Raw genomic sequence first — 24,588 nt, forward strand, 5'->3', positions numbered from 1 at the left:
CCCCAATGTGACTGCAATCACTGTAGTTTCCCAAGTTACTGTATATTTTCATGTTGCTCTAGATCCCCACATCAATGTAGTTCTCCACCTCAGTAGATCTCCCCACATCAAAGTAGTTCTCCTGTTATTAAAGATCTTCACATCACTATAGGCCAACCTGTACCTTGCAAATTACAATGATAATATATATCTCCTGCCGTTGTATCACTACAGGGTCTAAAGAAGGGTCTTCACCCAAAGCGCCACCCATTCCAGCCATAGAGACATTGTTGCCATAGAGGGAGTACAGAGAAGGTTCACCAGACTGATTCCTGGGATGGCAGGGCTTTCATATGAAGAAAGACTGGATAGACTCGGCATGTACTCGCTGGAATTTAGAAGATTGAGGGGGGATCTTATAGAAACTTACAAAATTCTTAAGGGGTTGGACAGGCTAGATGCAGGAAAATTGTTCCCGATGTTGGGGAAGTCCAGAACAAGGGGTCACAGTTTAAGGAAAAAGGGGAAATCTTTTAGGACCGAGATGAGAAAAACATTTTTCACACAGAGTGATGAATCTGTGGAATTCTCTGCCACAGAAGGTAGTTGAGGCCAGTTCATTGACTATATTTAAGAGGGAGTTAGATGTGGCCCTTGTGGCTAAAGGGATCAGGGGGTATGGAGAGAAGGCAGGTACAGGATACTGAGTTGAATGATCAGTCATGATCATATTGAATGGCGGTGCGGGTTCGAAGGGCCGAATGGCCTACTCCTGCGCCCATTTTCTATGTTTCTATGTTTCCTTCTCTCCAGAGATGCTGCCTGTCCCGTTGAGTTACTCCAGCATTTTGTGTCTACTTTCAGTTGAAACCAACATCTGCAGTTCCTTCCAACACTATAGATCCTACTGTAACTATAGATTGTCACATCACTATAGACCCCCATACCAATGTAGATCTCTATCTCAGTAGATCTGCATGTACCCACATATCCCCCATCACTGTAGACTACCTGCTGTCAGTCCATAAAATTATTATTATACCAAGAAACAATAAGTTGAGGAGATAATGTGGGAATTAGAGTCATAGAGTCGCCCAACACAAAAACTTGCCCAACACAAAAACAACTTGCCCATGCCAATTAAAATGTATCATCTATACAAGTCCCACCTGCCTGTGTTTAGCCCGTGTCCCTCTAAACCTTTCCCATTCATGTACCTGTTCAGATGTATTTTAAATGTTGTTGTAGTGCCTGCCTCAACTATCTCCTCTGGCAGCTCATTCCATATACCCACGACCCTCAGTGTGGAAAAGTTTCCCCCCAGGTTTCTATTAAATCATTACCTTCTCACCTTAAACCTATGTCTCTTGATTCCTCTATTCCGAGTAAAAGATTCTGTGCATTCATCCCACCTATGATTTTGTACACCTCTATAAGATCACCCCTCGGCCTCCTGCGCTCCAAGGAATAAAGACCTAGCCTGCCCAACCTCTTGCTGATACTCAGTCCTCAAGTCCTGGCAACATCCTCGTAAATCTACTCCACACTATTTGCAGCTTAACTCTTAACTGTTTATCCAAATTGAACTCCTAAATAATATTAATAAGGTATTAAAATGGTGAAAATACTTTGCTTAACCGCTTGTTAAAATGGAGAAGAGTACCACACAAACGTGTTACGTGATCATTCAGAAGCATTCTGTCATGTACCTTCGGGGCCTTTCGTGCTTTTCTTTCTATAAAATATTTTCATTGTTTCCTCATCTCAGCCCTACTGGCCTTTAACTTCACCACTCCTCCTCCATTCCATAGGGTGCTTTCCGAGACGAAAGGGTACTTATACGAGTCTTACACCTCATCACAAGAGGACCAGCTAGTAATACTTCATGTATGGTAACAGTCAGCATGTCAGAACTCAGTCTCGTCCCCTCTTAATGCCTGCCTACACAGGAAGCAACTGAGCTGCTTTTTTTTCCAATCCTGAGGATAGACATAAAATGCTGGAGTGACTCAGCGGGACAGGCAGCATCTCTGGAGAGAAGGAATGCATAATGTTTCGGGTCGAGACCCTTCTTCACATCCTACTCAGTTAAATAGCATTGAGATGAAATATGCATTTCTGGTCCAGCCAGGGCAAAAAAAAATATGGAGTTATTTTGTTTATATTAGAGCCATATAGTCATAAAGTCTTACAGTATGAAAATAGGCCCCTCGGCCCAACTTGCCCACACTGACCAACATGTCCCATCTACACTAGTCCCATCTGCCCGTGGTTGTCCCATAACCCTCTAAACCTGTCCTATCCATGAATCTGCCTAAAAGTTTCTTAATCGTGATGATAGTCCATGCCTCAATTATAAACCCACCACTCTTTGTATGAGAAAGTTACCCTTCTGGTTCCTATTATATCTTTCCCCCATTCATCATTTTATCTTCTTTTTAATTTGCCAGGAATGGATTTGTTGTGGGAGTTCTGTGGGAGCCAGACGTCACATGTTACTTCGCTCACACAGCAACTTTCTATATGTGAGTCATAACATTCAGCGTTAGCAGGCCTTTCAGCTGTGGGACAATTATAGGAAGTCCACACCACTTGTCACCAAACTTCCATGCACACAACAGTGAGTGCCGAGAGCTTTGTTCTGAGAAACAGAAGCCAATTATAGCACCTCCTCTGTTGTTTCATCTGAGAACAGTTAATTGAACAAAGATTAGAATCAAATCTGGGACTTTTCCGGACTAATTTGGGAACTAATTGCTGAAACCGTTAATGCAGGCAGTTCATTGTGTATATCTTTAGATTTTAATCCTCATTGCAACATTCTCTACTGTACTCACTCACATGCACTACCTCCGATCATTACAGTCGGTGCTCTCAATGTGGCCCCCTCTACATCAACAAGACGAAGTGCAGACTCTTTGCCAAGCACATCCTGAGCTCCTAGTTGTTGGTAATTCTAATTCCCCTTCCCCATTTCCAAACTGACCTGTCTATCCTCGGCCTCCTCCATTGGCAAGGTAAAGCCAAATGCAAATGAGTGAAATAGGACCTCTGCACAGGGGCGGCAGTGGTGACCAGTTGGGGAGATATCGGGAAATGTGGTACAATACTTGGCCAACGAGACAACCTTTAAGAAATATCCCAAGGGAGTAAGCAGACAGGTTTATCGAGTGATGTCCAGAATTGAGGGTGTTGGCACTCGAGGCAAGGCTCTCAATAAAGGAACATTAAAAGTTAAAGTTAAGTCAAATATAACAGGATGGCAGCAGTGTGTGGTGGCCCTCTGCATGTCAAACCCTGAAGAGGGTGGCACGATGGCGCAGCGGTAGAATTGCTGCCTTACACCGCCAGAGAGCCGGGTTCAGTTGGGACTACGGATGCTCTCTGTACGGAGTTTATACATTCTCTCTGTGACCGTGTGGGCTTTCTCTTGGTGCTCTAGTTTTGTCCCACACTCCAAAGATGTACAGGTTTGCAGGTTAATTGGCTTTGTTAAAAATAATTGTAAATTGTCCACATTGTGTAGGATAATGTTAGTGTATGGGGTGATCACTAGTCAGCGCGGACTCAGTGGGCCCGAAGAGTTGTTTCTGCGCTGTGTCTTTAAAGTCTAAAGTCTAAAGGACCTCATGTTTCATACGTTTATATATTCAGTCCGAAGAAGAGTCCTAAGAACAACCCAAGTTTGTCTATTTCCCCCCACAGATGCTGCCTGATCCACTGAGTTCTTCCAGCACTTTATTTTTTGCTCAAGATTCCAGCATTTGCAGTCTATTGTTTAGTTTAGTTTAGTTTATTATTGTCACTTGTACCGAGATACAATTAAAAGCTTTTTGAAGTGTGCAATCCAGTCATTAAAATCTACACATCATTACAACAAAGCCATCCAGTATACTGATAAAGGATAAAGAATATTACGTTTAGTGAAAGATAAAGTCCAGTAAAGTCCCTTTAAAGATTGATGGTCTCCAATGAGGTAGATGGGGAGATCACAACCGCTCTGTAGCTGGTGTGAGGACAGTTCGGTTGCCTAATAACAACTGGGAAGGATCCCTATATCTGGAAGTATGTGTTTTCAAACATCTGTGCCTCTCACCTTATGGGAGAGGGGAGAAGAGGGAGTGACTGGGTGTGACTGGTCCTTGCTTATGCTGGTGGCCTTGCTGAGGCTGCATGAAGTGTAGATGGAGTCAATTGGAGTCTCCAGAACCTCATATTTCACCTGGATAGTCCACAGCCCAACAACATGAGCATTGCAGAACATTGAATTCTCCAATTTCAGGTAACCCACACCCCTTCCGTTCCATTCTCTCTTCTTATTATCTATCCAGGTTCTCTCACACACCCCACCTCCCCCACAGCTCCCTATTACCAAGATTATATCCCCTCCCACACTTGTTTCCATATGTCCATTCACACACGCCCTCTACTAGGTACCCTGCTGTTCCCTTCTCCCTACTGTTCCCATCTGTCCACCATGCCCTCCCCTTATCTGGCTCCATTCATCACCTTCCTTTGTTAATCTGGTTCAGCAATCTGCAGCCCTTTGCGGTCTCATGCCGATCACCTCCCAGCCTCTGTCACTGGCTTCAGCCTTCCTTCCCCCCTACCTAGTTCCATCTGCCCATCTGCCCATCAACCCATCAACCCCCTCATCATCTAAAACCATCTATCACTTTCCAGCGAAGATAGGCACAAAAAGCTGGAGTAACTGAGCGGGCCAGGCAGCATCCCTGGAGAGAAGGAATGGGCCTGCCGCACCCCTCTCCCTCAGCACTTTACCATGACTATCTCCCCTTCAACGACACAGTCCTCATTCAGAGTCTTGACTGGCACACCAACACTTTCTTTGTCTCCGCAGATGCTGCATGAGTCTCTGAATTCCAGCAGCAGTTTGAGTTTTGTTCTCACATTGAATTCTTCTTCGAAATGAGAGCATGTGAGAATGATCATGACAGTCTAGTTTAGTTTAGTTGAATTTATTATTGTCACGTGTACCGAGGTACAGTGAAACGCTTTTGTTGCGTGCTATCCAGTCAAAGAAAATATTATATGTGATTAGTGATTACAATCAAGCCGTCCACACTGTGCCGATAGTGGATAAAAGGCACTACATTTAGTGTAAGATAAAGTCCGATTAAAGTTCTTCAATGAGGTAGATGGAAGGTCAAGAGTGTACTCCAGCTAGTGAGAGGACGGTTCAGTTGCCTGAAAATAGCTGGGAAGAAACTGCCCGTTAATCTGGAGGTATGCTCTTCACACTTATGTACCTCCTGCCTGGTAGGAGAGGAGACAGGAGGGAGTGACAAGGGTGCGATTGGTCTTTGATTACGCTAGTGGCCTGCTCAGGCTGCGTGGTATAGATGGAGTCCATGGAAGGAAGGTTGGTTTGTCGAAGATAGACACAAAATGTTGGAGTAACAGTCTGAAGAAGGATCTTGACTGGAAACGTCACCCATTCCTTCTATCTAGAGATGCTGCCTGTCCCGCTGAGTTACTCCAACATTTTGTGTCTAACTTCGGTATAAACCAGCATCTGCAGTTCCTTCCTACAACAGGTTGGTTTGTGTTTAAGAAGGAACTGCAGATGCTGGAAAATCGAAGGTATCTGCGGGTGCAGCAGCATCTATGGAGCGAATGAAATAGGCAAAGTGTCGGGCTGAAACCCTTTTTCAGACTGATGTATGGTGGGGGGGGGAGAAGAAAGGAGAAAGGAAGAGGAGGAGCCAGAGGGCTGAGGGAGAGCTGAGAAGGGGAGGAGACAGCAAGACCTACCGGAAATTGGAGAAGTCAATGTTTATACCGCTGGGGTGCAAACTGCCCAAGCGGAATATGAGGTGCTGCTCCTCCAATTTCCGGTGATGCTCACTCTGCCCATGGAGGAGGCCCAGGACAGAAAGGTCGGATTCGGAATGGGAGGGGGAGTTGAAGTGCTGAGCCACAGGGAGATCAGGTTGGTTAATGCGGACTTGGTTTGTGTGATTGGCTGGGCTATGTCCACCTATCTCAATTTCTTGCGGTCTTGAATGGAGCTAAATTAGCACAATTACCATCTCTTGGAACTGATATAGATTCTTAAAAAGTAACAACTTTGCCGTTGATTTGGAGCGAACCCTCAACAAATACACTCCCTGTTATGGCATAATTAGCAGCAGGGAAATATCTCCAAAGTGACAAGCTGAAATCTCAATTAAGATGACCACTCAGTCTCTAAAAGCATCAGAGAACTTGGCCATCTTCTTCATTCATTAAAAAAGCAAAACTGAGAGATTTCTGAATGCATTTTCATGGGCTTTTAACATGTAGATTGTCTCTTTGGACAAAAATTCTGTAAAATACAATTCAACTCAAGAAAAATAAATCTGCCCACAATATCCTATCAGTAAGTATATAATGGACGGTACACAAAAATGCTGGAGAAACTCAGCGGGTGCAGCAGCATCTATGGAGCGAAGAAAATAGGCAACGTTTCGGGCCGAAACCTTCCATCAGTTTGAAGAAGGGTTTCGGCCCGAAACGTTGCCTATTTCCTTCGCTCCATAGATGCAGCTGCACCACTGAGTTTCTCCAGCATTTTTGTGTACCTTTGATTTTCCAGCATCTGCAGTTCCTTCTTAAACAGTATATAATGGACACACTGGTGAAAGTTTTTAAGTCAGGTTTCTGATATTGGAACATGGCAATCTTCACGTAGATATACAAACAATGCTCCCCTGTGAATTTATTTGATGACAATAAAATGTTGGCAGGAGGTATTATATTTCTTTCACTGTCTGAGTTTTATTGTGACTTGAATGTATGGCATTGAAGTGAGCTGAAGGAGGCTGGGGTTGTATTTCTCAAGCCTTTTACTGGAAGAATTGTAACTTTCATTTTGCCATAGCACAGCTTGGAACATGCCTGCATTACTTTATGTTGTGTGAAAGTGCTTGTGTGCACTGGATGTATTCAAGAGAGAGTTAGTTATAGCTCTTAGGGCTAATGGAATCAAGGGATATGGGGAGAAAGCAGGAACGGGGTACTGATTTTGGATGATCAGCCATGATCATATTGAATGGTGGTGCTGACTCAAAGGGCCGAATGGCTTACTCCTGCACCTATTTTCTATGTTTCTATGTGTGCTTTGAATACAAGATGCAACGTGTTGCTTGTAGACAAACAGGACGGGAGAGGGGTGGTGGGGATGCTGTGGGGAGAATTGGGGTGGGGGGAATGAGGGTGAAGGAATCTATATGCCTCTCTCTGTCTGCAGTCGGAATCATACTGTTTTAGAGGAAGAACTGCTGTCCCATATTAGTTTGCTGTGATGTAAAAAGAAGAACCCTATGTGAAATAGCATTTCAATGTTTCATAATCATGGACCATGGTGGTCCATCTGGTATCTACATTAACCCTTTTAATATAACAGGAAATGTCCCAGGCTAGCAAAACAAAACACTGTTTGAAAACTTTTGGATCTATATCAGATTGTGGCAGACTGTGGCAGATGGTGGGAATTCTTGGCAACGTTAAACTTGGCTCAAAGTTATGTTGTTCTTGAACTAAATTCTAACATAAGGGGAGAAAGCGGAATAAGACTTTTTTGCTCTGCAGATTATGTCTGAAAAATCAGTTGGCCACTATCCTCCATTTTGGAAGGGTCTTGCAAGAAGTTCATCAAAAGCCTGAGTCTGTTAACAAAAAAATCTCTTGATTTAAACAAGCAATGAAATTTAAAGAAGCAAAGCACGAGCTAAAGTTGAGATTAATGTTGTGGTGTGCATATGTAGTGAGTTGACTCTCTCTCTCTGTGTGATGTATTTGACCATATGTGCATCACTATGCAGGTGTGAACAGTTTTATCAGAATCTTGAATAACCAGTCCCATCTTCTAGATCTAAACGCAAGCTGCTGTAAGAACTCAGCGGGTCAAGGGATCTGTGGATGGAATGGGCAGGCAATCCTTCGGGTCGGGACACTTTAAGATTCCAGCATCTGCAGTTCCTTGTGTCTCAACCCTCTAGATCTCTCCATTTGTCCCACCTAATTTTCTGGGTGTTGCTACACTAAAGATTCAGAAGTAAAAATTGGACATGGCCTGTTGTAACAAAACCTTCAAAAACATGGAGTGACTGTGAACTCACAGAACATAGAACGTAGAACAGTAGAGCTCAAGAACTGGTCTGAAGAAGGGTCTCAACCTGATACGTCACCCATTCCTTCTCTCCAGAGATGTTGCCTGTCCTGCTGAGTTACTCCAGCATTTTGTGTCTATCTTTAGCTTGAACCAGCATCTGCAGTTTCTTCCTACACAAGAAATGGCCCTTTGGCCCACAATGTCCGTGCCGACCATGATGCCAAGATCAGTTCTTATCTGCCTACACATAATGAATGTTCCTCCATTCCCTGCATATCTACGTTGCTATCCAAATGTCTCTTCGATGCTACCATCATATCTGCCTCCACCACCACCCTTGGTAGTGAGTTCCATGCATTCAACACCCTCTGTGTAGAAAACATACTTCTCCTTTAAACTTTGCCCAACACCTTAAAGCTATTCCCTCCAGTATTTCCTTTTTTCCTCCTGAGAAAAAGGTTCTGACTGTCTAACATATCTATGCTGCTTGTAATTTTATATACTTCTATCAGGTCTATCATGTGCTCATGTTGGCATGGTGAATCTGAAAACTCACAATCTGTTATTGTCATTTCAAAATGCAGCCACAAAATTTAAAAAAATCCTGAATCCGGTTTGATCTCCACCTCCAGGCGCTGTCTGTGTGGACTTTGCATGTTCTCCCTGTGACTGCATGGGTGCTCCTGTTATTATCATAATGTGTTAATAATATTAATACAAACAAACTGCAGTAGCAAAAACAAAAGCTCAGGTGCTAAGTCTGAGTAACATGAGTGAGTTTAGTATGAATGGCCAGACTGGAGGGTAAAGCTGCTTGCTACTGATGTAATGGGGGCTCACCCATCAAAGGTATGCCAGTAAAGAGTTGCGTAAAGGTTCACAGGAATGCAAGTCAGAATAGTGTCAGCTCAGTCCGTTCTGAATGAAAAGGCAATGTTTATAAAAGAAAGCCATAAGGAGAGGCTTGTGCAACGTTATAGCTGAGATGAGCAATGTGAAGAGCAAAGCTTAAATAGCATGTCTGAAGCCAGAGGCCAAAGTAGCAATTTCATAAGTTCATAAATTCATAAGCTATAGGAGCAGAGTTAGCCCATTCGGCCTATCAAGTCTACTCCGCTATTCAATCATGGCTGATCCATCTCTTGCACTCAACCCCATTCTCCCCCATTCTCCCGCCTTCTCCCCATAACCCCGACACACATACTAATCAAAATCAAGATATTAAAATTAAGTGAAAATGAATGATCAGTATATTAATACAATAATTGATTCACCTGTTGAGTGCTCAGTTATGGACAGTGATATGTACATCAAGGAGTTAAGCAAACATTAACAAAAATCTCCCTTTTTCTCAGGATATTTGCCAGAAAGCCATTGTATACAGCTAGGCTAGAGGCAATGTGGAGTTTCTTATGTAGCAACAAGGAACTGAGATGCTGGTTTATACATAAGGACACAAAGTGCTGTAGTAAATCAACGGGCCAGGCAGCATCTCTGGAGAACATGGATGTGATGTTTTGGATCAGGACACTTCTCCACTCTGTTGAATCTCTACTAGAAAAACATGCAACATCAATGTGGTGGGCCGGCACAGTGGTGCAGCATTAGAGTTGCTGTCTTACAGCGCCAGAGACCCAGGCTCGATTCTGACTATGGGTGCTGTCCGTATGGAATTTGTACTTCCCCCCTGTGACCGTGTGTGTTTTCTCCGGCTGCTCCAGTTTCCTCCCATATCCCAAAGATGTGTGGGTTGCTAGGTTAATTGGCCTCTGTAAATTGCCCCAGGTGTGCAGTGGAAACACTAGTCTGAACAGCAATCAATGGTCAGCATGCTCGTTTGGCAAAATGGTCTGTGTCCATGCTGTATCTCTAAGCTAAACTGATTACATACTTACAATAATATAAACTTGAATTTTCTGGTGAAATTGGATCAAATTGCATTTTGAAAAATGTCTGAGTAATTTATAGAATGTGATTAGTGTGTTCATATTTTTTTGTGATCTGTGGTCATGGTTACCTCACTGTTTCAAAATAAACCAAGTCTCAAACTATTCGACACGCCTTGAACCTTGGTAAGTAAATAAAATCTCCAGAAAAAATCTGCAGAAAATTGGAAAAGCATCACCAAAAATACAAATAGTTTGTCTCCCACATGAAATAAGGTGGAATTTTGAGTTTAGTAGTCTAGGCCAATAATTCAGTGGGATGGTGAATATTCTTACTTTGAAGGGTGACAGACCATGACCACAGTAACGCTCAGTTAGTTACTATTGCAAATTGTTCATATTATTGTACAACATGAAAAGAGGCCTTTTGTCCCACTGAGCCTCTTCTGGCCCCATCAGTCTCATTCCCCCACTTATTTTCTTGTAACCTATTCTCCTCCACATGCCAATCATCTCCCCTCGCACCTACTTTAGGTATTATTAACCTACCTACTGGCACATCTCTTGGATGTGGGAGAAATAAAGAGCACCCATGGAGAAACCAATATGGACAGGGAGAAGATGCGTAATGGTACTGATTGTGGATGATGAGCCATGATCACATTGAATGGCGGTGCTGGCTCGAAGAGCCGAATGGCCTACTCCTGCACCGATTGTCTATTGTCTATTGCCATAGGAAGGAACTGCAGATGTGGGTTTAAACAAAAGATAGACACAAAAAGCTGAAGTGACTCTGCTGGTCAGATAGCATCTCTGGAGAAAAGGAATAGGTGACGTTTTGGATTGAGACCCTCTTCAGACCAAGAGAAGGGTCTCGACCCGAAACATCACCTATTCCTTTTCCCCAGAGATGCTGTCTGACCCGTTGAGTTATTCCAGCTTTTTATGTCTATCTTAGATAGAAGATGCAAACCAGACACAAACGAACCCAAATATAAAGATGAAACCTTGGTTGCTGGAGCAGTAGTATCTGCCGTGCCCGTGCCATTGATCTGCCAGGTAGCTGAGTTTATTTAAATTTAAGTAGCTAACTGGAAGGCTTTGTAGCTAATTTATTTTATATTATTATTAACGTAACCCTGTAAACATATTGTGAAGAATCCTGAAATAGTCATTTAAATTGGATTTTAGTTTGTTAACTCAAAATTTAATTTTCAAATAAGACTTCACAATAGGCGGTCCAATAGATGTTCATTAGACATATTCCAGGAAGTGGACACAAGGGACAGCAGATGCTGGAATGTTGCATAGAAAACAAAGTGCTGAAGTAACTCAGAATCTCTGGAAGACATAGATAGAAGATGTTTCAAGTTGGTACTTTTCTTCAGACTCCTGGGATTATTCCTGTGATTAAGGAATTGTTCTATCTGAACAGCTAAATAAATTGAATCTATATTATTTTCAGCTGAGAAGAATGAAGGGTGATCTTATTGGCAGAATATAGAATGAGTAGGCAGAAGTACAAGGTTGGAGACAATCAGTTTCAACTGAGGGGCATAGGAAGTTTTTCGCTCAGATGGTGGTGAATCAGAATTTTCAACCACAGAGGCTCTATCACGTGTATTTAAAGAAGGAACTAAATACATTTTTGAAAGAATTAGGGAATGGATATGTATCGAGCAATTGCAAGCAGGGCGGCATGGTGGTCGGGCGGTAGAGATGCTGTCTTACAGCGCCAGAGACCTGGGTTCGATCTTGACAACGGGCGCTGTCTGTACGGAGTTTGTACGTGACCATGTGGGTTTTCTCCGGGTGCTCAGGTTTCCTCCAACACTCCAAAGATGTACACGTTTGTAGGTTAATTGGGTTAGGTGAAAATTGTAAATGGTCTCTAGTGTGTAGGATAGTGCTAGTGTATGAGTATCGCTGGTCAGCGCGGACTCGGTGGGCCGAAGGGCCAGTTTCCATGCTGTATCCATTGAATAAGTTAGGTCTTTATTCTCTGGAGCGCAGAAGGTTAAGGGGGGACTTGATAGAGGTCTTTAAAATGATGAGAGGGATAGACAGAGTTGATGTGATCAAGCTTTTCCCTTTGAGAATAGGGAAGATTCAAACAAGAGGACATGACTTCAGAATTAAGGGACAGAAGTTTAGGGGTAACATGAGGGGTAACTTCTTTACTCAGAGAGTGGTAGCGGTGTGGAATGAGCTTCCAGTGGAAGTGGTGGCGGCAGGTTCGTTGGTTCATTTAAGAATAAATTGGATAGGCATATGGATGAGAAGGGAATGGAGGGTTATGGTATGAGTGCAGGCAGGTGGGACTAAGGGAAAAAAATTGTTCGGCACGGACTTGTAGGGCCGAGATGGCCTGTTTCCGTGCTGTAATTGTTATATGGTTATATGGTTATCTTTAAAATAACTAAAAAAAACAAGAAGGAATTAATTTAATTTGGCATCATGTTCGACACAGACAGCGTTGGCCAAAGGGTCTCTACCTGTGTGGTACTGCCATATGTTCAATGTTGCATTAGGGAATTGAGGAAGATTGGGGCCTGGGAATAGATCAGTCATGATTGCATTGAATGATGGATAATTCCAATAATTACAGGCCTAGATAGAGTGGATGTGGAAAGGGTGGTTCCAGAAGCAGTAGAGGCTAGAACCAGAGGGAACAGCCTCAGAATAAAAGGCTGTACCTTCAGAATGGAGACAAAAAAACATTTATTTAGCCAGAGTGTGGTGAATCTGCGGAATTCATTGCCACAGACAGCTGTGGAGGCCAAGTCATTGGGTATTTTTAAAGCAGAAATTGATAGATTCTTGATTAGTGAGAGTGTCAAAAGTTACAGGGAGAAGACTGGGGAATAGGGTTGAGAGGGATATATAGATCAGCCATGATTGGATGGCAGAGTAGACTCAATGGGACGAAAGGCCTAATTCCGCTTCTATGTTTTATGGTCTTATGTATGGGACAGAATTAAGGGGCTAAGTGGCCAACTCCTGCTCCTATTTTCCTGTGTTCTGATGTTTACTTGCAAGCAAAGATCTGAAATACACGTGGTAAACGTTTTAGTCCTGACACTATGCTCCTTTGTAAACGATTCATGTAGGGCTACATCAGGGTCTGGAGTTACTAGGAGATAGACATAAAATGCTGGAGTAACTCAGCAGGACAGGCAGCATCTGTGGAGAGAAGGAATGGGTGATGTTTCGGACATGAAACGTCACCCATTCCTTCTCTCCACAGATGTTGCCTGTCCTGCTGAGTCACCCCAGCATTTTATGTCTATATTTGGTTTAAACCAGCATCTGCAGTTCCTTCCTACACATTTCCTCTGGAGTTACTAGGTCAGGGTTAGATACAGTTCGGAGTTGCCATCAGACTTCAAATCAGTTGTTTTGATCCACTGGCTCAAAAGATCACTGACATTGGTTCAAGGCTAGAGTTTCCATGCCACTCACCTTCACAACTTACCAAACATAGTAAATGCGATTGTCCAATCACTTCCAGACAACCAAGACTTGCCAAGACATTTCTCTGGCTTGAATTCAATCCTCTGCATTCCTAATGTCACCACACATCAGAAATAATATCAGCTTTAAAAAAAAAGCAAAATGCCACTTAAGACTGGGAACATTGTCAAGGTGTTGCTACATTCTGCTTCTTCGTCTCATGTAAAAAATGTTTTTTGTCTGGAGCAAGTACACGTGAACTTAATACATTTACAGATTTCAAAATTTATGTTATACGGCAACAAGCATTTAAGACTCTTCATTACACATTTTCTGAGACCTGAGAGTCACTCAGTAGTAATGTAAAAAATAATTTGCAATAGCTCCTTTAATATAAACTGACGATATTCATATACAGTATATTAATTTATATATATGGCATGACAGCATGGTTGCGCAGTGGTATAGTTGCAACCTTACGGCGCTTGAAGTGTCAGAGATGGGGGTTCGTTCCCGACTACGGATGCTGTCTGTACGGAGTTTGTAGGTTCTCCCCCTGACTGCGTGGGTTTTCTCCGAGATCATCGGTTTCCTCCCACACTCTTAAGACGTACAGGTTTGTATAATTGGCTTGGGTTTGTACACTTGGTATAAGTGTAAATTGTCCCTAGTATGTGTAGGATAGTGTTAATGTGCGGGTATCGCTGGTCGGTGCAGACTCGGTGGGCCAAAGGGCCTGTTTCCACATTGTATCTCTAAGCTAAAAAGATAAAGGTATAAAATTATGCTATTTTTTAATCTTTTAGTTTTCTATATATTAATTAAGGAATATGTGCTGAGTCTGCATTTAATTGTCCATAGATAGACACAAAATACTGGAGTAACTCAGCAGGACAGAGAGCATCTCTGGAGAGAAGGAATGGATGATGTTTCGGGTCCAGTCCAAAGACATGGAAGGGGACTACAGCATTTTGTGTCTGCCTTCAGTGTAAACCAGCATCTGCAGTTCCTTCCTACATATACGATGAATAAACATATGTGTCACAGGGCAGGAAAGCTGAATAATGACATTGAACTTTTTAGAGGTGCCGGTACGCCATATTACCATCATACAAAAACCTTTGGTTCCCACAGCTCCAAACCTGGGATAGTTCAGCTGTGTGGCATACATCAAACCCTCGACTTCAACAGCTATTAATTTGCACCATCACTGGCTTGCAGCCCTAATGCTTGATTCCTGTGTTTACCCTCTTCAGATTCCCCTTTGATTTCTTGGTCACATTTCTTTTAGCTTTGAGAAATGCTCATGGATTAAGGTGCCTTCCAAAGAGTTACCCTCTCTCCTGTTGTGACAGTCTTTTTTAATTGCTGGCATCCTTTACATTTATCATGCATCATTTTTATATTGGTGTCTTCAAACAGCTCTCTGCACCAGTTCAAAATCAATGCACACATCTCTGGTATGTCCTGGACTGAAAACTATAGATGCACATAGTTCACTCTGTTTGAATATGACTTGTGAGAGCCATAGTCATACAGCGTGGAATCAATAATTCAATTATACTATATTGTCACATTCACCTGGGTACAGAGAAATGCTTTGTTTTGTGTACAACCCAGTGAAATCATATTGCAGACCTCAGCCAGGCAGTACACATGTGTCGCCACATTTTGGTGCCAAAAAAGTTACCAAAGTTACAAAACAGGCCCTTCGGCCCAACTTGCCCACAATGACCAACATGTTCCCATCTGCACTAGTCCTACCTGTCTGTGTTTGGCCCATATCCCTCGAAACCTATCCTATCCATGTACCTGTCTAAATGATTCTTAAACGTTGCGATAGTACCTGCCTCAACGAACTCTTCCGGCAGCTCATTCCATACACCGGCCACGCTTTGTGTAAAAACGTTACCCCTCAGGCTCATATTAAAGGAATAGTTCAGTTACTATAGCTGAACTGTTTGGTATCAGTGGTAACTGTACTAGAAAATATCTGGGCTGTTCATGAAGAGAACATTGACTGGGACACTAAAGAAGATCTGAAGACCCCAGACATTTATTAGCATATATCCACATCTTCAAGAAAGGAGGATGAAGAATATTTGACATCAATTATCCAAGTAAGGGTTTACAACTGACAACTTCTGACTACTCCAGAAGAGAAACTTTCCACTGCATCTACAAAATGAATTGAAGAAGTCATGTGCAGTGACATATACCTGCTCGAGGTTACAATCTTGAGTGAAAGTTAACAAAAAAACAAACCTAGACTGAAGGAAGTCAGAGAAACGGAGAGTAAAAATTCCTCCCACAGCTGTCCATTTTACCAAGGCCCCTCCTCCGCTTCAGTTGCCATCAATGATCCTTTTCACCCGCTTTCTGAAACCCGGATATGTACTTGACAAGGTAAATGAGCTTTGCAAACCACCGGCCTGCAACTGAGAGCCCAAGGTTGCTTGTCATCCTGTCAAAGGGCATCTGTTTTCCTGGTGGAATTCAAGAAGGCTTTTCTGGCAGTCGGATCCAATTACTTGTTTGTGAGGAAAAGAAAATAGTCTTTCATGCAGCAGAAATGCATTCTGTGGTCGAAGATGGCAAAAGACCCAACTCTGTTATTAGATGACATATAATTCTCTTTGCTGTTACAGATCATTGAGGGATATTAGAAAGGCATGATCCACAAGTGATTCAGCTGGTTATGACACAGACATTAGGAAAGCCTCATTAAAGATGTGAAAATAAACTATCGTGCTTTATGTACAAAGTAGGTCACTGCGATTACAAATGATATTCCAAAATGCAATGTTTTTGCATTTGGGCTTGCCTATAACTGTGAAAGTTAATTCACTGTTCGGGCAATTAATAAAAGGCAAGGGCATATTGATAGGAAGCATTTCAGAATGGGAAATATTTTTTCTCTCTGCAGTATATTGACTGAGACACATGGAAGTGGGCATGGATTACAATTTTCTTGACAATGGATAGGAGGTTAAAATGTGGAGGAAGGAACTGCAGATGCCAGTTTAAATCAAAGATAGACACAAAATTCTGGAGTAACTCAGCGGGACAGGCAACATCTCTGGAGAGAAGGAATGGATGACGTTTTGGGTCGAGACCCTTCTTCAGGCTGGTAACCCAGACTCCCAATTACCATTGTTTGGCCCATAATCTACTCCTCTCAGTTTTACTCTCCATTACAGACATAAAGCATAGGACATTAAAAAATACATCACAGGAACAGGCCTTCAGCACATAATGTCTTTGCCGAACATGATGCTAAATTAAACCAATCTCTTCTGCCTGTGCATGATCCATTTCCTTTGATTTCCTGCACTTCAGACTTTATTTTAGACTTTAGAGATACAGTGCGAAAACAGGACCTTTGTCCCACTGAGTCCGCGCTGACCAGTGATCACCCCATACAGCAACACTATCCTACAATTTACAATTATACTGTAGCCAATTAACCGACAAACCTGTACGTCTTTGGAGTGTGGGAGGAAACCGGAGCACCCGGAGAAAACCCATGCGGTCACAGGGAGAACGTACAAACTCTGTACAGACAGTACCCGTGGTGTGGATTGAACCCAGGTTTCTGGCGCTGTAAGGTAGCAGCTCTACCGCTGTGCCACTGTGCCACCCAGTTTAAAAGCCTCTAGCGCCTCCATCATATCTGCCTCCACCACTGCCCCTGGCTGGCTGTACATTCCAGGCACCCGCCACCACTTATGTAAAAAACGTGCTCTCTTTGCATCTCTCACCTTCAAGCTTAAAGACATGTGAGATGAATTTTGGGCAGGTATAAACCACCAGTCCTTCAAATCTTTATAAAACTGAGGTGATTTGATCTTGTTTCATGCTTAGTTGCTGCACATCTTGTTTAAGGAAAGAGCAACTTGGGTTCTAGTTCATGATTGCTCAACAGCGACTCCAGTTGAAATAACTTAGATTAATAAAGGATCGAATTGGCCAGATAGTCTGCTGAAGATTCGAGGAACTGATGGGTGTTGTTGCCCTTGGAATCATCTCAGCACGATAACTTCAGGAATGGGAAAGGAATACTGGAGAAGGGGATTTCCAACACAAAATAAAAAGAGATTTTGGATCAAAGTTAGACAGCTAACTTATCTGCTGTAATTTTATTAACAATGTGAAGTGGATATCAGAAGTCGAGATGATTTGCCTCCATTATACATTGGCAGAACATTTATTGCATCAGGATTATATTCAAATATTTACAATATAATCAAACTGAACATTGAGATGTTTGAGGTAACTGAGGAAGGAGTGAGGTTTGTAGCTTTGCAGGTGATTTCTCTCAACCCAGGAAGACAAATTCTCCAGGCACCAGGCCAGCAATGCAGGGGCTGACTAGTACAACATCTGTCTAGTGGGCTCTGAAATGCCCTGTTTCTGACCTCTTGACTATATGTTTATGGTTATTCTTTTTAGCTCGTCCCAGCTGATTAATGAGGTGGCATGAGGAGTGGAAGGAAGCCTTGTGGTCCTGTTTACATGAAACTGTTCCAAGAGAATTTGCAGCGGTTGACTGAAGAAAAAAAAAAACTAAAGCAGCAATAAGCATGATCAAACACGCCATAACCATCACAAATTGCAAAGCAACCTATTCCTTCTCTCTAGAGATGTTGCTTGTCCCGCTGAGTTACTCCGGCATTTTGTGTGTATCCTCAAATTGCAAAATAAAGGCAGTATTTGACGGTATTTTCACTTTTCATCTTGTCTTCGCCTTTTGTTTCAGCGAGTTCCTGACTCATAATTTAATAATGTAAGAGGGAGCAGACATTGACCTAGAATTTCAGTGGCATATCAGCAGTGAACATGAATTTCTCACGTATTGATGTCAGTGTTATCATCCAGATGAGACTGAGCTTACAATAAAACATACTTCATTGAAGCCATTCTCAAAACCACACAACACTGCCCAGAACAACTAAGTATCAAGGGATTTGTTCTGGCCTTTTCCTACCTCTAGTTCCCCCGTGTCACCCCCCCCCCCCCCTACCCCACCTCTACTTTCAGTCTGAAGAAGGGTCCCGACCTGAAAGGTCAGCCATCCTTTTTCTCCTGAGTTGCTGTCTGACCCGTTGAGTTATTCCAGCACTTTGTGTTTATCTTTGGTATAAACCAGCATCTGCAGTTACTTCCGACACAAAGTATCAGAGTTATATCACAAATATACCCAGTACTTAACCGTATTGAGGAATACAGATCATGTGTAGGCAACGGAGATTAATTTATCTTCGCATTATGTACAGCACAGACATTATGGGCCAAAGGGCCTTTTCCCTTGTACCCTTCTATGTTCCATGCTCTAATGTTCTATCTATGTCACACAATAAATACTATCCCATCTGATGTAGGATTGAGTTGTAGCAAGAGATTAATTATTCTACGCATTACAAAGAGGCAAATGTAGACCATTCAGTCCATCAGGTCCATATTAGCTGCTAGGGAAGCAATCGCATCAGTCTCAATAATTATCTCCTTATTTCCCTATACTTCTGTAACTTTTTCTCTCTCATACATGACCATCAATTCATGATTCCTTTTGCTGTTCACTCACACAAACGTGATAATTTACAAAAAGCAACTAAACTCCCAAATTTCTTTAGGACATAGGAGGGAACTGGAACACCTGGAAGATACCCATGTGGTCGGAGAGAGTATGTACAAAGTCCACTGAAGCAGCAGCCGAGGTTAGGTTCAAACCAGGGTCCCTGAAGCTCCAAGACAGCAGCACTAATCACCATGCTTCCACAGTGGTAACATCAATCATTGTGCATTGCAAGCATGACACCATTGATGTCATATTGAACTGGGCATAATCTACAAAGAAACAGTGGTGGCCATTCACAGATAATGAGAACCTTAAAGAAGAAAATAGTTCTACTGTTGCTGGACTTAAAAGAATGTTCTATTATTTATAACTACGGTTTCCCGCTTATATCTGTGCTGAGCTTGGAGAGGGTCCAGAGGAGGTTTACAAGAATGATCCCAGGAATGAGTGGGTTAATGGCCACGGTGGCATAGTGGTAGAATTGCTGCCTTACAACACTTACAGAGCCAGAGACCCGGGTTCGATCCCGACTACGGGTGCTGTCTGTACGGAGTTTGTACGATCTTCCTGTTACCGCTTGAGCTTTTCCTCCCACACTCCAAAGACATAAAGGTATATATGTTAATTGGCTTAGTGAATGTGTACATTGTCCCTAGCATGTGTAGGATAGTGTTAATGTGCGGATTTCTCCTGTTGGTGTGGACTTGGTGGGCCGAAGGGCCTGGTTCTGTGCTGTATCTTTCTAAAAATAATATTTTATGATGAGCTTTTGATTTCACTGGGTCTGCAATCGCTGGAGTTTAGAAGAATGAGGGCGGACCTCAATGAAACGTACCGAATAGTGAAAGGCTTGGATAGAGTGGATGTGGAGAGGATGTTTCCACTATTGGGAGAGTCGAGGACTAGAGGTCATAACATCAGAATTAAAGAATGTCCCTTTAGGAAGTAGATGAGAAGGAATGACTTTAGTCAGAGGGTTGTGAATCTGTGGAATTCTTTGCCATAAAAGGCTGTGGAGGCCATCGATGGATGTTTTTAAAGCAGAGATAGATAGATTCTTGATTAGTACAGGAGTCATGGGTTATGGGGAGAAGGCAGGAGAATGGGGTTAGGAGGGAAAGATTGAATGGCGGAGTGGACTTGATGAGCTGAATGGCCAAATTCTACTCCTATTACTTCTGACATCTACATTGGAGGATCCATTAAAACAGCTATTATCAAAGCTGTATACTGGAACATCACATGTGTACATAATCATGAGAGGAATAGATCAGTAAAATGCAGAGACTCTTGAGTAAGGTTTAAAGTGAGGGGGGAAAGATTTAATAGGATTCTGAGGGATAATTGTTTTACACGGTGGTGGGTGTATGGAACGAGCTGCTGGGGGTGGCAGATGAAGCAGGTTATATTGCAACATTTAAGAAACATTTAGACAGGTACATAGATTGGACAGGTTTAGAGGGCTATGGACCAAGCACAGGTGAGTGGGACTAGTGTAGATGGGGCACGATGGTCGGCGTGGGAAAGCTGGGCTGAAGGGCTTGTTTCCACGCTGTCAGACTCTATGATTCTATGACTCTAGACATGTATTTGACTCTTGGAAATATGCTTCAAAGTTCCACAGTTGTGAACTTCAGAAATCGCACGGCTTTGCTCATAAAAGCATGGAGAATTAATTTCTTTCTCCAATGGCATTAGAACAATTGGCAAGGGTCTCACTTGCAGTGACTTTTTACGCTATGATTTCATGCAAACATTAATTTACAGGGCATCATCTTTGCTGCAATCATCATACGAAACCCTCCACAAAAGCCTTTCTAATTTTTAAGAATCGCTTCCACTTCTCAAGTTGAATCAGAGTGGACTGTATTCGTTTGTGAGATGAACTTCTGACCCTATCATCTCTCCATCAGTGCAGAACATCTAATTCAATTTAGAACCATGGCTGCTTCCAAGGGCACAGCAGTTTGGCGTCTGTGACCTGGGTTCAATCCTAACCTCCGACCCTTCCTGTGTGGAGTTTGCACATCTATCTATCTATACATAACTAAAATTCTCATCTTGTTATCTTCCGGTTTGCATTGTTTTTACATTTGCGCATAAACGGTACACGATAACGCTACGCCACCTTACTCACCATTTTCCTGTGCTGCAAGTGCAACAGGATTGTTCCGATCGGTGGTATATTTTAAAAGTTATTAAGGTTTAAAAATCTTAAAAACTGCACATGCGCAGGTTGGTCTCCTCTCCTGTCAGTCACCGCCGGGCCGGCAACGCCCTTTCCCGCACCATCGCCACACTGATTGGCCGCGTCCGCTGTCAGTAACTGGCACCCGCCCACCTCTGCCGTAGCTGCTGATGCTCCGGGGCTGCGCCGAGGGTCCCGAGGCCTGGCCCACTGAGCCTGGCTCTGAGGGCGCCGATGGCTGATGCTCCTATGGGGCACACAAGAAGGGAGGGGAACGGCAACCTCTACATCCTGGGGAGGTGAGGAAGGAGAGTGGGGGGTTTGAGGGAGAGAAGGCAGTAGGGAGGGAGAGAGAGGGGAACGTGGGGGAGGTGAGGGGGGAGAGTGGGTGAAGAGGGGGGATAGAGGGAGAAGAGAGGGGTAGGGATGGGAGAGGAGTTATAGAGGGAGGGAGGGATGGACTAAGGGTAGAGGAAAGGAATGTTGAAGGTGGGATTGGGGGAGGGCAAGAGGAGAGAGGAAATAAGAGGGAGGTGAGGTGGGAGAGTGGGGGAGGAGGGGGAATTGAGGGAGGAGGCAGGAGTGGGGGAGGTAGGGAGTGGGGAATAGAGTGAGAGGAGTGCAGTGGGGAAGGTGAGGAGGGATAGTGGGGGGATAGGGGGAGGTGAGGAGTGGAGAGAAGGGGGATAGAGGGATTGGAAGGGGGTAGGGAGGGGAGATGAGTTATGGAGGGAGGGAGGGAGTGACTGAGTGTAGGGGAAAGGAGAGGGAGGGATTGGGGAGGGGAGGAGAGAGGGGAAAGAAGAGGGGAAAGAAGAGGGAGGATGAAGAGGAGGGGGAGGGAGTGCTGGGGATGAGGGAAAATGAGCCGCCACTGCGCACTATGGGTGAGTGGTGGAATATTGCGCTGGGGAACAGGTTGCCTGGGGGGACCAGGCCTCCCGTGTGACAGGGACCCAACGGGTCCCACTTAGACTAGTTCTCTCTATAACTGGATAGTTCCATCTGTGTTCTCTGGTTTCCCTCCACACTACAAAGATGTTAGGCTTGGTTGGTTAAATGGGAATTATAAATTATCTCCTGTACATATGTGAATAATACAATCTAAGGCAGTTGCTTTGAATATGGGGAGAACAAAATTGTGTTAGTGCAAACTGGACGGCACAATGGTAGAGTTGCTGCCTTAAGGGCCTGCCCCACTTATGAGATTTTTTCGGCAACTTGCCGGTACCAGTCATAGTCGCAGCAGGATGCGGAATATGTGGAATTTCAATATGTGGAAAATTTTCGGCAACCTGCTGCAACTATGATGGGGCAGCATCTTGCTGACAGAGAAGGAAATAGGTAACGTTTCGGGTCGAGACCCTGAGGGTCTCGACCCGAAACATTGCCTATTTCCTTCGCTCCATAGATGCTGCCTCACCCGCTGCGTTTCTCCAGCATTTTTGCCTACCTTTGATTTTCCAGCATTTGATTTTCCAGTTACTTCTTAAACATTGTATACACCTTTATAAGATCACTCCTCAGCTTCCTGCACTCCAAGGAATAAATTCCTAGCTTGCCCAACATTTGCCTATAGCTCAGGACCTCATATCCTGGCAACATCCTGGTAAACTTCCCTGCACTCTTTCCAGCTTAATGACATCTTTCCTATAGCAGGATAACCAAAACTGAACACAATACTCCATATGTGGCCACATCAACATGTTGTACACCAATAACATAACATCCCCTTTTCTATACTCAGTATCCTGACTGATGAAGGTCAATGCACCAAAAATCTACTTTACCATCCTATCTATGTGACACCACTTTCAAGGAACAATGTGCCTTTACTCTTGGATACCTCTGCTCTACAGCATTGCCCAGGATCTTACCATTCACTGTGAAGGTCCTGCCCTGGTTTGACTTCCCAAAATGAAAAACCTTACACTTATCTGCATTAAACTTCATTCCTCGGCCAATTTGTCCATTTTCCCAGCTGATCAAGATCCTGTTGTAATTTCAACAACCATCTTCTCTCTCTTCAATACCATCTACTTGCAGTATCATTGCCAAGCCACACACTTAACTGGAAATATACTGTCATTTCTTCATTGTTGCTGTGTAAAATTCCAGGAATTCATTATCTATCATTCTGTGGGTAAACCTTCATCAGAAAAAAATGCGATATTTGAGAAAAGAGGTTCACCACCACCTTCTTAAAGTCAATTAGAAGTTGACCTTGCCACTGACACCCACATTTTACCAGATGATCCATCATTTCGGTTTAAACAACTGCCAGCCATTGAGTTGGCAGTCAAAGGTCCTGGTTTTATTCTGAAACTAATATGATGAAATCCACACACACTCATTCTATGTGGCAGGGCTATTGAGATAGTGATCTGGAGCTGATTTAATCCACTCCCTGGCCTAAAGGCACAATGGTGCTTGGTATCATCCCAATTTCCATTGGGAGTCATTATTTAGTTTGAGGCAGTAAGGGAAGTTGTGAGCTGTATGAGTGGTGGGACTTGGTGAAGCCATTGTCAAGGCTCTGTGGGGGAGGGAGACAGTCTAGGGTCCTTCTGCTGCTGGACATGGGGGGGCAGGATGTGGTGGAGTGCCCCTGAAAATAAGAGAAGGGATTTCACGCCAGTGGCCCACATGACTGGCAAGGGTGTGAGGTAACATTTTGATTTGGGGGGTGAATTCAGTAAATTGAATGTATGTATATCCTCCGAGAATGTCGGATGGAGTTTTTTGCACGGTACATGTATTGTATATATCCATTATCTGAATAAAGTCTATTTTGAAATTTAAAAAAAGGGTGATAGGAATGTTGCCGACTGGCCCGCTGCAGACTGCAGGAGTACGTGCTGAGAGATGCACTGAAGCTCGGTGCAGCCAATTCCAAGGCTCTGTGGGGGAGGGTGACAGTCTACGGTCCTTCCGCTGCTGGACATGGGGGCAGGGTGTGGTGGAGACACCCCTCAAAATAAGGGAAGGGATTCCACGGCAGTGGGCCACATGTCCAGTGGGGTAAAATTGCGAACAATATTGTATGTATGTATAGCCTCCGAGAATGTCAGATGAAGTTTTTTTGCACGGTGCATGTATTGTATATATGTATTACTTGAATAAAGTCTATTTTGATATTAATAAAATTATATATGAGTGATGGGACATTGGGGGGCATGGCCTGGTGGCGACGGCACTTAAATAGGTATCTTACAATACTTACCTTCAGCAGCGCTGCAATTCTGCCACTGGCCGTGTGTGCGATTTTGGCGCCTTTGAGGGGGGGGGGGGGCGGGGTTAAAACGCGGTTTTTTTTCCTACCTTGTCCTGGATTATATTTGGTTGGAGTGCAAGCTTTTGCTGAAGAATCATTCAGACAGGCGTTCTG

This window comes from Amblyraja radiata, chromosome 8, assembly GCF_010909765.2.
Source record: "Amblyraja radiata isolate CabotCenter1 chromosome 8, sAmbRad1.1.pri, whole genome shotgun sequence".
NCBI lineage: Eukaryota > Metazoa > Chordata > Chondrichthyes > Rajiformes > Rajidae > Amblyraja > Amblyraja radiata.